Source organism: Sceloporus undulatus, chromosome 6, assembly GCF_019175285.1.
Source record: "Sceloporus undulatus isolate JIND9_A2432 ecotype Alabama chromosome 6, SceUnd_v1.1, whole genome shotgun sequence".
NCBI classification, from domain to species: domain Eukaryota; kingdom Metazoa; phylum Chordata; class Lepidosauria; order Squamata; family Phrynosomatidae; genus Sceloporus; species Sceloporus undulatus.
Genome location: NC_056527.1, coordinates 137511614 through 137524010, shown reverse-complemented (window position 1 = coordinate 137524010; position 12397 = coordinate 137511614). Strand labels below are relative to the sequence as shown.

The window sequence follows — 12397 nt, the reverse complement described above, 5'->3', positions numbered from 1 at the left end:
TCATTTTTTCCTCTTTTTCTGAGCAATGTAAGTAAAATTAAACTGGTTATTAGGGTAGAAGGGAATGTGTTTGGCTGGCAACAAAACTTGTGTGCTTGTGTGCTTGCTTCCAATGCAACCAGAATTGTGTGTGTGCACTGCATTGTTTGGCACAATGGAAACAGAACTGGACTGCTTACAAAAATAGAAGATGAAGAGGAAGGAAATGATCCTTTATTAGATAGGCTATTTAAATTTAATGGGAGATATTAGGAAGAAAGCTAATATGCAGGAATTAGCTGGAAGTCTTTGGATTCTCAAAGCCAAGTCATACAATTGGTAGTTATTTGGTTATCCAGCTCTTAGTGGCTTCCAAAATTCAGGACAGGGTTGCCTTTAAACGTGGGGCGAGGATGGAGAGGGAAGAGTCAAGCATGCTATTCCACCTGTAGTTGGATGTGATACAGTCCAACCAGAGCTCTGACCTATGTGACCATGTACGTTTGGCTCAGAATCAGCAAAAGACTGTCATGTACCAGGTGAAGGTTTGCATCTGCACTGCAGAGTTAATGCAGCTTGTCACTGCTTTAACTGCCATGTCCCAATGCTATGGAATCCTGAGATTTGTGAGGTATTTAGTCAGAGAGCTCTGGTGCCACAACAAACGGTAAATCCCAGAATTCCATAGTATTGTGCCATGACACTGAAAGCGATGTCAAGCTGCTTTATTTCTGCAGTATGGCAGCAGGTATAGAAAAGGCAAAGAAGCAAATAGAAAACCAATTTCATATTAGCACAAGAGCATGGGTGTGATTGTTAAATATTTGGAATGCATCACTCTTCTTTGGCTAAAAGCATTCTTTGCTGGTACGCCAGGTTATGGTTCATTTCCCTAAAACTCAGTTCCAGGCAGGAACAAAGCTGTTCCAATCCTCAATGTGGAATAGCAACAAATCACCACATGCAGGAAGGAAGGAGAACAAGCTACTGGAGCGTGGTCTTTGTTCTCAGGAAGAACTTGGCTTCCAAAAACTCTGATCATTCACCCTTCTCTTTTTCATTTCAGTCCACTAGGAAAGAGAACAGGAGAGAAAGTGCCTAAAGTGCTTTTAAAACTGAAAGGTCAGTTCCTGAAGGCTGGAAGGGAATCCTTCAAAAATAGGTCCCCTTTTGATTTGATATACGAAATGCTGAACAGAGTATGCAATAAGGGAATTAATTTCCCTCCAAGATGGAGCAATGGATGCAAGCTTAGATGGCTTTAAAAAGGGGTGGATAAATTAAGGGAAGACAGAACCATCAACAGCGTTTAATGATTCTAGTGCATGTACACAGTGGTAGTTGGTGGCTTTCATGCCAATGAGGTGGTAAGTCCAATCTTGGGTTTCATTCAGACTTAAAGGAATTATCTAAATTAATGAGTCCTTTCCCACAATTAGGTTCAGCACCCTCAATAGCTCCTTTAATGTTCGGAGTAAAATAGGAATCGGACGGACTGCCCTGCTGAGATGGAAAATAGCAGCCACTACTGCATGGACAGAGGCAGAATAATTCTAATTCTAATTCAGAATATACTATGATCCTGTATCCATGGGTGATAATTACCAGACTTACTGAGGTTAGTGAAATTCACAGATAATAGCGAACTTTAAATTTCTGGCAGACGTTGACCATAGAGTCACATTGGAGGATCTCCAGATGTTACCTGGGAGTCCTACAACACAACTCTATGGTCAACGTTCATCAAAAATTGACCATTGCATCATGCTCTACAAATGTCTAGAGAGACTATTTGTTTGGATACAGGTAAGTGCAACCACAGGGAGGTTGTGCTATACCTCTTTGGGGATGATGTGTACCATTATACGTCTAGGACAATCTTGTGTAGTGCACTCTACAACTCCCATTGTTGTTGTTTTGAGCCTTCAAGTCATATCTGATTTATAATGACCCTAGGGTGAACTGATCCCAGAGTTTTCAGATCGGATTTGTCATTGCCTTCCTTTGAGGGCTGAGACAATCTGGCTTGCTCAAAGATTTTCATGGCGGAGTGAGGATTTGAACTCTGGTCTCCCAGATTCCTAGTCTAACAGTCAAACCACTACACTACAGTGGTTCTCACAACTCCCATAATCCCCAGTAAGGTATAATGGCTCTAGGAGTATAACAACTGTTGTCCAACACATTCATACGGCATTATGTTGAGGGAGACCACTCTAGGAGCTTATGGAAGCAGTTTTGTTAGGTTAGTCATTGCAGGAAAGAGAGCATTGGAGCAGATGTGACTTTTGTCTGATTTTAGGATGAGGAAAAAAACCAACAACCCTAAAATATAAAAGCTGAATGTTTGCACCTTGTATGATTTTGGTTTGGTCTGTATTAAGCAGCCGAATGAGGCGATTGAGTATAATTGAATTATATTGGAATTAAAGCTGGCAGATCTATAGGCATATAATGCAATTACTCTCATTCTGGTGAATTTTAGATGACCATTATACCTACTGCAGCCTGCTTTGGGTGAATATTACTGTTACCTGTCATAACTAATAATTGCTCAGGAAACACTGTGCATATCAATGAAGCTTATGAAAGATGGCAAGGGACACCTTTCGTGGCCCAGGAAAGCTTTCCAGGAAGGAGCCGGAGAGAGAGCGAATGGGAGAAAGAAAGAGAGGAGCAGGCAAAGTGAAACAATAGATCAAGCCTGTGGAGGTAGAATGAGCCACTTATACAAGATCATACCCTTGCATTTCGCATGAATGGAACCACAGTCATTACCACCCACTAGATAAAATAACTATTTCTTCCCTGCATGCTCTGAAACGGTAGATTAAATCCAATATTTTTAACCGCTTGTTAGCCACCTTGATTATAAGACCTTCTTACCAAGGTCTTGTAAACGGCTTCCGACTTACAAGGCCACCATTCATCCCTTACCAGCCTTCTGGGTCTCTCAAAAAGTCCATTTCTCTCATAAGATAAATCACGATACCTGCCTCTGGGCAGTTATCAAAACAATCAAAACATTAAAAGACAGAAAGATAGATTTAAAAATATTAGAAAAACGGGTGCTTTGTTTCTCCTTTTGTTGCGCCAAGTGTCAAAGTGTGGCAAGCTAGCTTTTTCTTCCAGAATTATCTCTTGGACCATCAGCCAATGAATAATTGTTACTTCTTTATAGACTGGGTTTAATGAAGAAGACTTGGATGAAGACCACAAATAGGGTGTTGTTTTGGTGATAAGAATACTTTTACCTGGTCCTTTGGAGCATATATGTAGTAATGTGGAAAGATGCACCCTGGTTGTCTGGAGACTTACTCAAGCATGATCTCCCTGTTCTCCTTTGAATTTTAGTTTGGGCAAAAACACTGAGAGAAAGCACCAGTGTCTAAGCTTCCTTCTTAAACATGACTATTTATCTTTCTGTCTAAAAATCTTTTCTTCCCTCAAAGCCTCTCTACCTTTCACCAGTTAAGACAAAATTGGGTGGCAATGAACAGCTTTTCTCAGTTTGTATTTGAATTGTACAGTAATTGGATAGTAAAGAAAGGTGGTCAGAAGAGAATCAATTGCAATGTGGGGCCAGAGCACAGTTCTGCGGATACTGTGAGCTGACACAAAAAGACAGATAAACAAGTCCAAGAATAAATCAAGTTTGAACTCTCCTTAGAAGCCAAGATGACTAAATTGAGATTGCTGTACTCTGGACGTATAATGGGAAGATATAGCTTGGTAAGACAGAAGGCAGTAGGAAAAGAGGGACACTGCATTACAGGTGGATAGACTCAACCAAGGAAGGCACTGCCCTGAGTCTGCAAGATCCTAGCAGGGCTGTTGATACCTGGGACTCATGGAGGCCTCTCTTTCATAAGGTTGCCATAAGTCAAAGTTGACTTGACATTTGTTAACAACAGCAACAATAATAATTCTCCCACCCCTTGCTTTTTATACACTCTCCCAGCAAACCATTCTGTAATTCAAAGTTACTACAGGTAAGGAACAGAATCTATTGGATCGAGCTCATGTTTCAATAACATGGGGTGCCCTTGAAAAAAACCACAAAGAGATGTAGATCGTGAAAAAAACCAGACCGAGAACCAAGCCAGAATATAGTCATGGATGCTACAGTTGGGATGTAAATAACTATTTCATATTCATATGCAAGGATGAATGCTTACTATAGTTTTCTTCCCAATGCAGGATTTTCAAAAAGATATTTTTGCACTGTATTCTGGAGGCTTTTTCTGTACTGAAAAATGCATGTTGTTTGAGTGTGCGCATGCAAAAAATACATTTCCTGCATTAAAAAAAAAAATGTGGTTCTTGGTGCAGAAAAGTCCCCCAGAATATTTCAGAACATTTGAATAGTGGAAGAAAACTAGGCAAAAATCTCACAGGTCTGTTATTCTTGTTGACATAATTCTTGATACATTCAAATAGGAAATGAACAACGGAGAATACTCTTTCCATCTCTATTCTATCAGTGGAGTGGAGAACCTTTGGCTTCTCAGATGCTGATGAACTACTTTCCCCTCAAGGACTGAGCTGACTTGGTCAGATGGGAAGTTCAACAATGTATGGAGGGCCACAGATTCATTACAGGAAGCTAAGGGTGAATCATAGGATCATGGAATCATAGAGTTGGAATAGACCACAAGAGCCATCCAGTCCAACCCCATTCTGCCATTCAGGAACTCTCACTCAAAGCATCCCTGACAGATGGCCATCCAGCCTCTGTTGAAAGACCTTCAATGAGGAAGACTCTACTACTCTCTGTGGGAGTGTGTTCCACTGTCGAACAGCTCTTTCGTCCAAGAAGTTCCTCCTAATGTTGAGGTGGAATCTCTTTTCTTGTAGCCTGCATCCATTGTTCCAGGCACTAATCTCTGGAGCGGCAGAAAACAAGCTTGCTCCCGCCTCAATAGGGTGCATTTCTTCTGTAGAAATAATGCAGTTTGACACCATGTTAAGTACTTTAGCTCCATCCTACAGAATCCTGGGATCTGTCATTTGGTGAAGCACCTGCACTCTTTGGCAGAGAAGACTAAAGACCTTGTAAAACCACAAATGCCAGGATTCCATAGGATGGAGCTTAAAGTGGTGTCAAGCTGCATTATTTCTACAGTGCAGATGCATCCAAAGTCAACACTGACTGGAGCCTTATATAGCAAACTCTACCAGTAATGGAAAAGATCATACTGGCTCAGCAACGCACTCTGACACACAAGCTGCGGAGGAATGTAGGATGGAGCTTCCTAGTTATTTCCCAAATGGCTCAGCTAGGAAAGATACTGGGAGCTAGCATCACAAAAGAAAAGTGAACAGCTAAAAGTATACATGAAGCTCATGGGTCTTTGTTACTGGCGATGTCCTCACTCCAGCTGTCATCCATTTCTAAATGATCAGAAGACTGTCTCTCATTAGGACTGCTGATGGCTTACTCATGACTCCAGCTCACAGGGTTATGCTGGAAGGCTGGAGAGCATTTCACTATAGATTCCTATTTTTAGGGAGAGCTGTAATTTGGCTCAGTGAGTGAGCAAGTGAGCTCCAAGCTCTTCTTCACTACTGCATGGGATCCACACACATAGACAGACCCTGTTCATCCCTCCTTCCCTCTCCCTCTCTCTTCTAAAGAGGCTCAACTTCTTTTCCCTCCAATGAAGAGATGAATAATCCTGGTCAGAATAATCTGAATAACAGCATTGGTGGTCTGTTTTACTCCAGTTGCAACCTGTTGGTATACTGGAGGTGCTTCTCCCAGGATCTTTCGAACTGGATTGTAGACACAAAGCGCAAAATACACACACGCTTGGCTACTTGCAAAAGGTGAATGGACATTTCAAAACACAGTTTCTCTTTTCGAAAACACACAAAAATTGAGCAAGGGATAGGTTTGAACTTTCCACACTCCTATGTATCGTAAAGTGTGGGGTTGTGTGATAGCAGTGGGGAAGGGTCTAAAGACTGTAATGTATTTCTCCTGGACTCCCAGTTTTAATCCCAACTAAAGTAGACTATAAAATCAGTGAGATTTACTGATGCATTGACTCAGCATTGGACAATTGATTCAATGGGTTCTGCTCTATTGGAACTAACCAGTGGCTTTATTCCATTAAGATGATGATGATGATGATGATGATGATGATGATGATGATGATGATGATGATATTAATAGTATTTAAGTGGGATTACATAAACTAAAACAGATACAGCTAATAATACATATTGGTAAAAACATGAAATGTTATTCTTAAAATATAATTAAACTATCAACACAATTATGAACCTTTTAAAACTTACATTAAAATAATAGGGGACACACACACACACATACACAACCAGAAGACCATTAGAGGCCCCCTTTTTATGAACCATCAGCTCCCAAAGCCAGTAAAAATAATAATGATGAAAAATTTTCACCTGCCAATGGAGGAACAATAAGGAGGGACCCAGTCTAGTTGCTCTAGGAAGGGAGTTGCAAAGCTTGGGAGAAGCCACCAAGGAGACCCCCTCATATGTTTGTTTCCACCAAACATGCAGAAGAAGGGGAGCCTGAAAAAGGGCCTTCCTCAAAAAACTCAAAGCCCAGGAAAGCCTGCAGAGGTCAATAGCTTAGACCCAAGCAATTGTTGCTGTGTGCCTTCAAGTCATTTCTAACTTATGGTGAACCTAAGCTAGATTTCTTGGCAAGAGTTGTTCAGAGAAGGTTTGCCATTGCCTTCTCCTGAGGCTGAGAGCATGTGATTTGCTAAAGGTCACCCAAAGGATTTTATTACCAATCTGGGAATCAAACCCTGGTCTCCAGAGTCATAGTCCAACACTCAAATTATTATGCCATGCTGGCATGCCCAAGCAATACAGGGCAAATATTAGCCTAGGCAATATTTGATCTTCTCTGAAACCACTCTTTGCATTGCCTTGACTGCAAGCAATTAATTTTGTGCCCCGTGAACCACTCTGCAATACCCCAAAGCTTACATAATATCCCATATCTATGTAAGTCAATTCAATAAGCTATTGTAACGCTGATCAATGTTTGCTGTACTGTTTCCTTAAGAGGCTATATAGCCAATATTATCGCTAAAGAGGTTCTACACTTGGTGGTCCTTTGGGTCATAGAAAGGAAGACTGGAAGCAGCCTTATATACCGAGTCATGGCCATTGGTCCATCTAGCTCAGGAGGATCCAGTGATAGAGTGGTGAATCCACCACAGAGATTTGATCCTTTAAAGGAACTGTCTGAGGTGCTGAATGCTGTTTTCAAAATAGGTTCCGAAACTTAGGGTGCATCTTCACTGTAGAAATAATGCAGTTTGACATCACTTTAACTAACATGGCTCCATCCTACAGAATCCTGGGATTTGTCATTTTGAGAGGTGCCAGCACTCTTTGGCAGAGAATGTTAAAGACCTTGTAAGATTACAAATCCCAGGACTCCTTAGGATGGAGCTACAGGATTTAAAGTGGTGTCATACTGCATCTTTTCCTTCAGTATAGATAACTCTTTCAAAGTTTGAATTAAAATATGGACAAATTCACCACTCCGTTGACCTAGGAGCTACCAGCTGCTACTGGTATGGTCTCTACACTGACTGGCAGTGGTTCTTTAGGGTCTCAGCCAAAGGCCTTTCTCAGCTCAACTTGCAGATAAGGAGGACTGAACCTGAGACTTCTGCATACAAAGCATCAAGCATAGACTCTATCCATGAACCTTGGCCCTTCCTCAAATTCTAACGCAACCCAAATTTCAAACCAACAATTTGAATTTAGGAAAGTACAGATGCATAGCATGTTCTGATCTGCTCCAGACATTCAAAATACAGACACACACACCTTTGTCCTAAGATCGATATGCAAACTGAAAAAGACACCCTTTTCCTGCTGGTTTGCCTATTTTGATTGTTTGTAATTGACTGGAAAGTTCAAAGAAATCTCAAATCCAAGCAAGCAGGAGTCTCAGATGAAATATCTACCATTCACCAGGCTAGAATGCCCTTATGCCACGTGGCATGGAGGTCAAGGAGGCAAAGGTCATGGCCTTGGTTGCTGAACTCTCCTGGTGTGAGAAGGTAAGATTTCTCCATAGATCAGACCATCTAGCCTTTCTTTCTTTCTTTCTGAAGTTACATACAGTATAGTGTAACTTCAGTCAACCCAGTGGCTTGGAAGCCACCCAAAACATTGAGATGCTCAGCAACAATGCTGCTAGTCACACAGTTATACCATCAGAGAAGACTGGAAGAGTCAGCCAGACTTAAGAGACCTTTGGGGGACAGGGGACAAGCTAGGGCTTCATCCAAATTTAGTCCAGCTTTACATGCTCCCCATTTTGTGGCGGCTGTTGTTGTTCTTGAAGTTTTCAAAGGGCTCTTTCTCCTCTTTCAGAGACACGGATGCCAGTTGAGGAAACCACACCGCGAAAGGAGGCCGCACACAAAAGAGGCATTGTGTCCAGGGAGAGTTGTACATTTGCTTCCACACCTGCCCCCCTCCACCTCACAAATCTTTCATCCTTCTCTCTTGCCCTGTGCCATGCACACACCTCTAGCCCAAAGGAGGCAAGCTTTCCCTTGAAGTCTGTCCAGAAGTTTGCAGGATGGAGCAAAAAGGGTGGAACATGTATTCTTTGCAGAGAAGGGTGAAGCAGAGGGAAAGAGACAGCCAACTCTCTATTTGCATCCCATGAAGCTTCACATACTCATATTTATGGTTCTGTGTACATGTGTGTGCGTTCGGCAGGGGGTGAGTGGGCACAGAGGGCTGCGGTGCTTTGTCCACTGCGTGTCTATATAGAGGCTCATCACAAAGAGGCAAACCTCAGTTCCTTGGGAGATCAGGCTATCCAAGGAAAAACCTGCCTGTCAAATGGGAGCTAGAAAAGGGGAGGGTGGGAAAGGCATGCCAGTTTCATCAGAGGATCAGCAAGGAAGAGGTTTGTAGCCAAACAATAGCAGCACACTGGCCACTTTTACCACACCAGATGCCCAAGCACTTTCCTGTACCCCAGTCAACTCTGACACCAATCCCTTCACCACGAAACCATCTTCACTGTCCCCCAAATGTAGGCAAGCAAAGACCTTGTACATCCCTAAGAAAAAAGTCTATTGCTTTCTCTATTCCAACCCCAGAGACTGATATTCCCTGAGCATAAAGGAACTCTGTCTAGCTCAGCAAAAGCAATCAAGAGGAAGAAAGAAAGAGAAGGGGGGAGAGAGAGGGAGAGAGAATGGTACCTTATTCTGGTAGCTTGAATTGCATTCTTTCTCCATCGCAGCAGTGCCTATTCATCCTTTAATCCTTGGAAACAGAGGCACAATTCAAAGCATCTCCCTGCATGCGGTTCTTCCAAATCTCTTCCCTTGGCTTTTTTTTTTTAATCCAAGCAAAAATCCCCACCAAGAATCCTTCCCCTTCTTCCTCTGAGCAATACTAATGATTTAATAACAATAACAATAACAATAATAATAATAATTGTAGAAGAACACTTCTCTTCTTCCTCTTGCACTGCTTGTGTGGAAGTGCACCGCTTCCCCCAGTCTCTATGCAAAAGAGCCAGCTTTTCATATAAAGGAGGATCGGAAGAATGAATGGAAGAGTGTCAAAGAAAGAGAGAGGGGGGGAGAGAGATAGGGATTTGCAAGGAGAGGGAGAAATGGGAGAGGGGGGAAAGGGCAGTGGGAGGGAGCAAGAGAAAAGAGGCAGTGCCTGGCTTCACATCTGTGGCTGATGGGTTTATGTCTATAGAAACACTGACTGTTTCCCCCCACCCCTTTTGAGAGAGAGAAAGCGAGAGAAAGAGAAGGACCTCAGTGGCTCCTAATGGCCTGTACCAATTTATTCCACTCAAGCAGGGGGGCAATTCTCCATGCAAGAGGAAAGAGAAGCCAAGCCAAGCCAGCCTTTGCAACCTCCCCCCCTGGGCGAATTGGCTTCCCTGCTGCCCAGTTGGAATAGCATCTCCTATAGACTTCCATGCAGCCCAGGAGGGTGGGGAAGGGGGGTGTTTGTTCAGCCCAATGGGCGATGGTGAAGATGCAAGTAACCCAATGGAATTGGGGGTGGACAATGGGGAAACTGCTGTGCTTTCAGGGGAGGGGTGAATAAGATGACGGAAGCAGGCAATGTTCATTTGATCACAATGTTCACACTGTGGCTGGCAGAACGGATGGCTAGCAAGCACATCGGCTCCTTCTGGAAAGAGTTTGGCCTTGACTTACCGGAAACATTGAATGACTGAGACTCTATATCTAATCCCTCACCTTTTTACCTGTAAAGATGAGACGCCACCATACATCCCTTCCTCATGCCTGAGTTCTCATCTCCTTCAAAGGGAGATACTGACGACCTGCTCAATATCTCCTTCAAGTCCTTATCTTTTCTCCTTCCCCAGACCTCACAAACTGGGACCACCGTGGCCCACTCTAAACCCCACCCTTCCCCATTTACAATATTCTCCACTTTCCTCCTATCCTGCAGATGTCACCTCTCTTATGTGAGCTTGGAAACCAGAAGGTGGAGCTGAAGTGTAGCTTTAGAAGTAGAGCCAGGAACATAAGTTAGAGACAAGGTGCTTGGTGGTGGACCAGATTAAAGGACCATGGACAGAGCATTGAAGGCTCCATGGAACTGTCTGGCTTGGTTGATTCTTTAAGAGACCTCCTTCAGCAGCAGGTTGGTTACAGCTGTTGTGAAGAAATGCCATGAGTTTTAGTTTTGGACCAGAAAGAACTCTGTTCTAATCCAACTGCCCTAAGGGTGACCCCATCTGGCATGCCCAGTTTTGTCAAGGTCTTACTTTTCCACAGCCAGACTTGTTTCAGGCCAGTTGCATGGCTGTTCTCTCCCCGACCTCCATGAATCTGTGTGCATTTTTGTCGACATTGTTTTTCTAAATCTGCCCATTTTATGCCTATTTTTCAACTGTATGGCCTTTAAATGCATGTTGCACTTTGACAAAAGCATGTTTATGCATATTTTTATGTGCACCTCTTTTTAAAATGTCCATTAAAAAAAACAACTGGCACAAGATGCTGACTGTATTTCCCCCGCTCTTCTTCCATGATACATCTCATAAACTCAGAAAGTTTCTCTCTTGCTGCAAATTGTCCTTGATTTACAATACTGAGAAATCAAACACACCCAAACACACACATGTACAAATGCATCGAACACACACACACATATACATAAAACCCCACCATACATCACTACACACGTATGCAACATTTCTGAAGTAGTTTCCTCCTCATTTCTCCATCTGCCCAAGTCATACAATAGACTGTTTTATCAGAGAGACCAAGCACTAATATAGGCTGTTGTTTTAAACCTACAAAGGAGTGATTTACCCAGTATTACCCACAAAACTATGCCATTGCATTGCACATATCTCAGGGAGATATGTGTCTATCCGAAAAACCCATCAAGGAAGCAAATTAGGGCACCTTTCACACTTTTCATGCAATTCTAGCATTATGATTCCAACCTAATTGCCATGGCTCCTTCCTATGGATTTATGGGATATGTAGTTTAGGGAGAAATATTTAGAATGCTTGGCCCCAAAAGTCTAGTGCCTCCTCAAAACTACAAAGCCCATGATTTCAGAGGATGCAGCCATAGCAGTTAAAGTGACATTGTATAAGCAAACCTTTAATGATTAACTGGTGGCAGGGAGCCTATTATGAGGCTTGTATGTTTAACTTTCTTGATAGGTTTTTTAAAATGACCGGAATGTGTTTTGACATGACAGTTGTTTCATTTGGGTTTTCCCTTCCCGATGATCAGGTTTTTAGCTAGTCTTATTTTTAGACCTTGTGAGCTGCTCTGGATCCCATGCTGTGTATCTATAAAACATTAATAACACCCAATTATTTCCATTGGGTGGAAAGTGGCTTTAAGCACTGTGCCCAAGGAAGTGAATTTCGCCTTTTGCCATCTAGGTTGGTGTGTGTGTTTTGTGTGCGTCTGCTTTCTCTTGCTTTTGAAACACTTGAGATTGGGAAAATTTCCTTGCATTTGCACTCTCTTGCTCATATCAGGCCATAAGATTGTCTTACCACTCTCTGCTAGTAGGGAATTACTAAGGAATGAATTACGATGCTGAGATATGTGTATGTGTTTTAAAAATGTATTCCACGAAACCGTTGTGAATTGTCTTTGATAGGGATCTTGGATAGTCCCTGTCCCAAGCTATACATGTCATGTAGACAGGGACCCTTTTAAGATAGTGGAATCAACACTGACAGTAAAGGAGCTATTAATTTTGTTCTCTTGCAGGTACATCTTCCCCACAAAACAATGAAAACGCAGAATGCATTAAAAGAACAATCACCAAGTGAAGCATGAACAAATTGAAAACCAAAAGTCTGTCATCCACCACCAGAAGTTCTCCAGATGTTTTGTACCCCTGTCTGTTAGT

At 42.4% G+C, this 12397-nt stretch overlaps 1 protein-coding gene across 2 annotated transcripts in view; it reads right to left on the bottom strand.

The window, feature by feature from the left end:
* B3GAT1 (beta-1,3-glucuronyltransferase 1) overlaps window positions 1-9906 on the bottom strand; it is an 81401-nt gene extending 71495 nt beyond the window's left edge. For both annotated transcript variants that reach the window (XM_042475011.1, XM_042475013.1), the window contains exon 1: window positions 9216-9906. The gene's annotated coding sequence lies outside the window, so the exon portion shown is untranslated. The remainder of the gene's footprint in view (window positions 1-9215) is intronic.
* Window positions 9907-12397: the final 2491 nt, after the last annotated feature.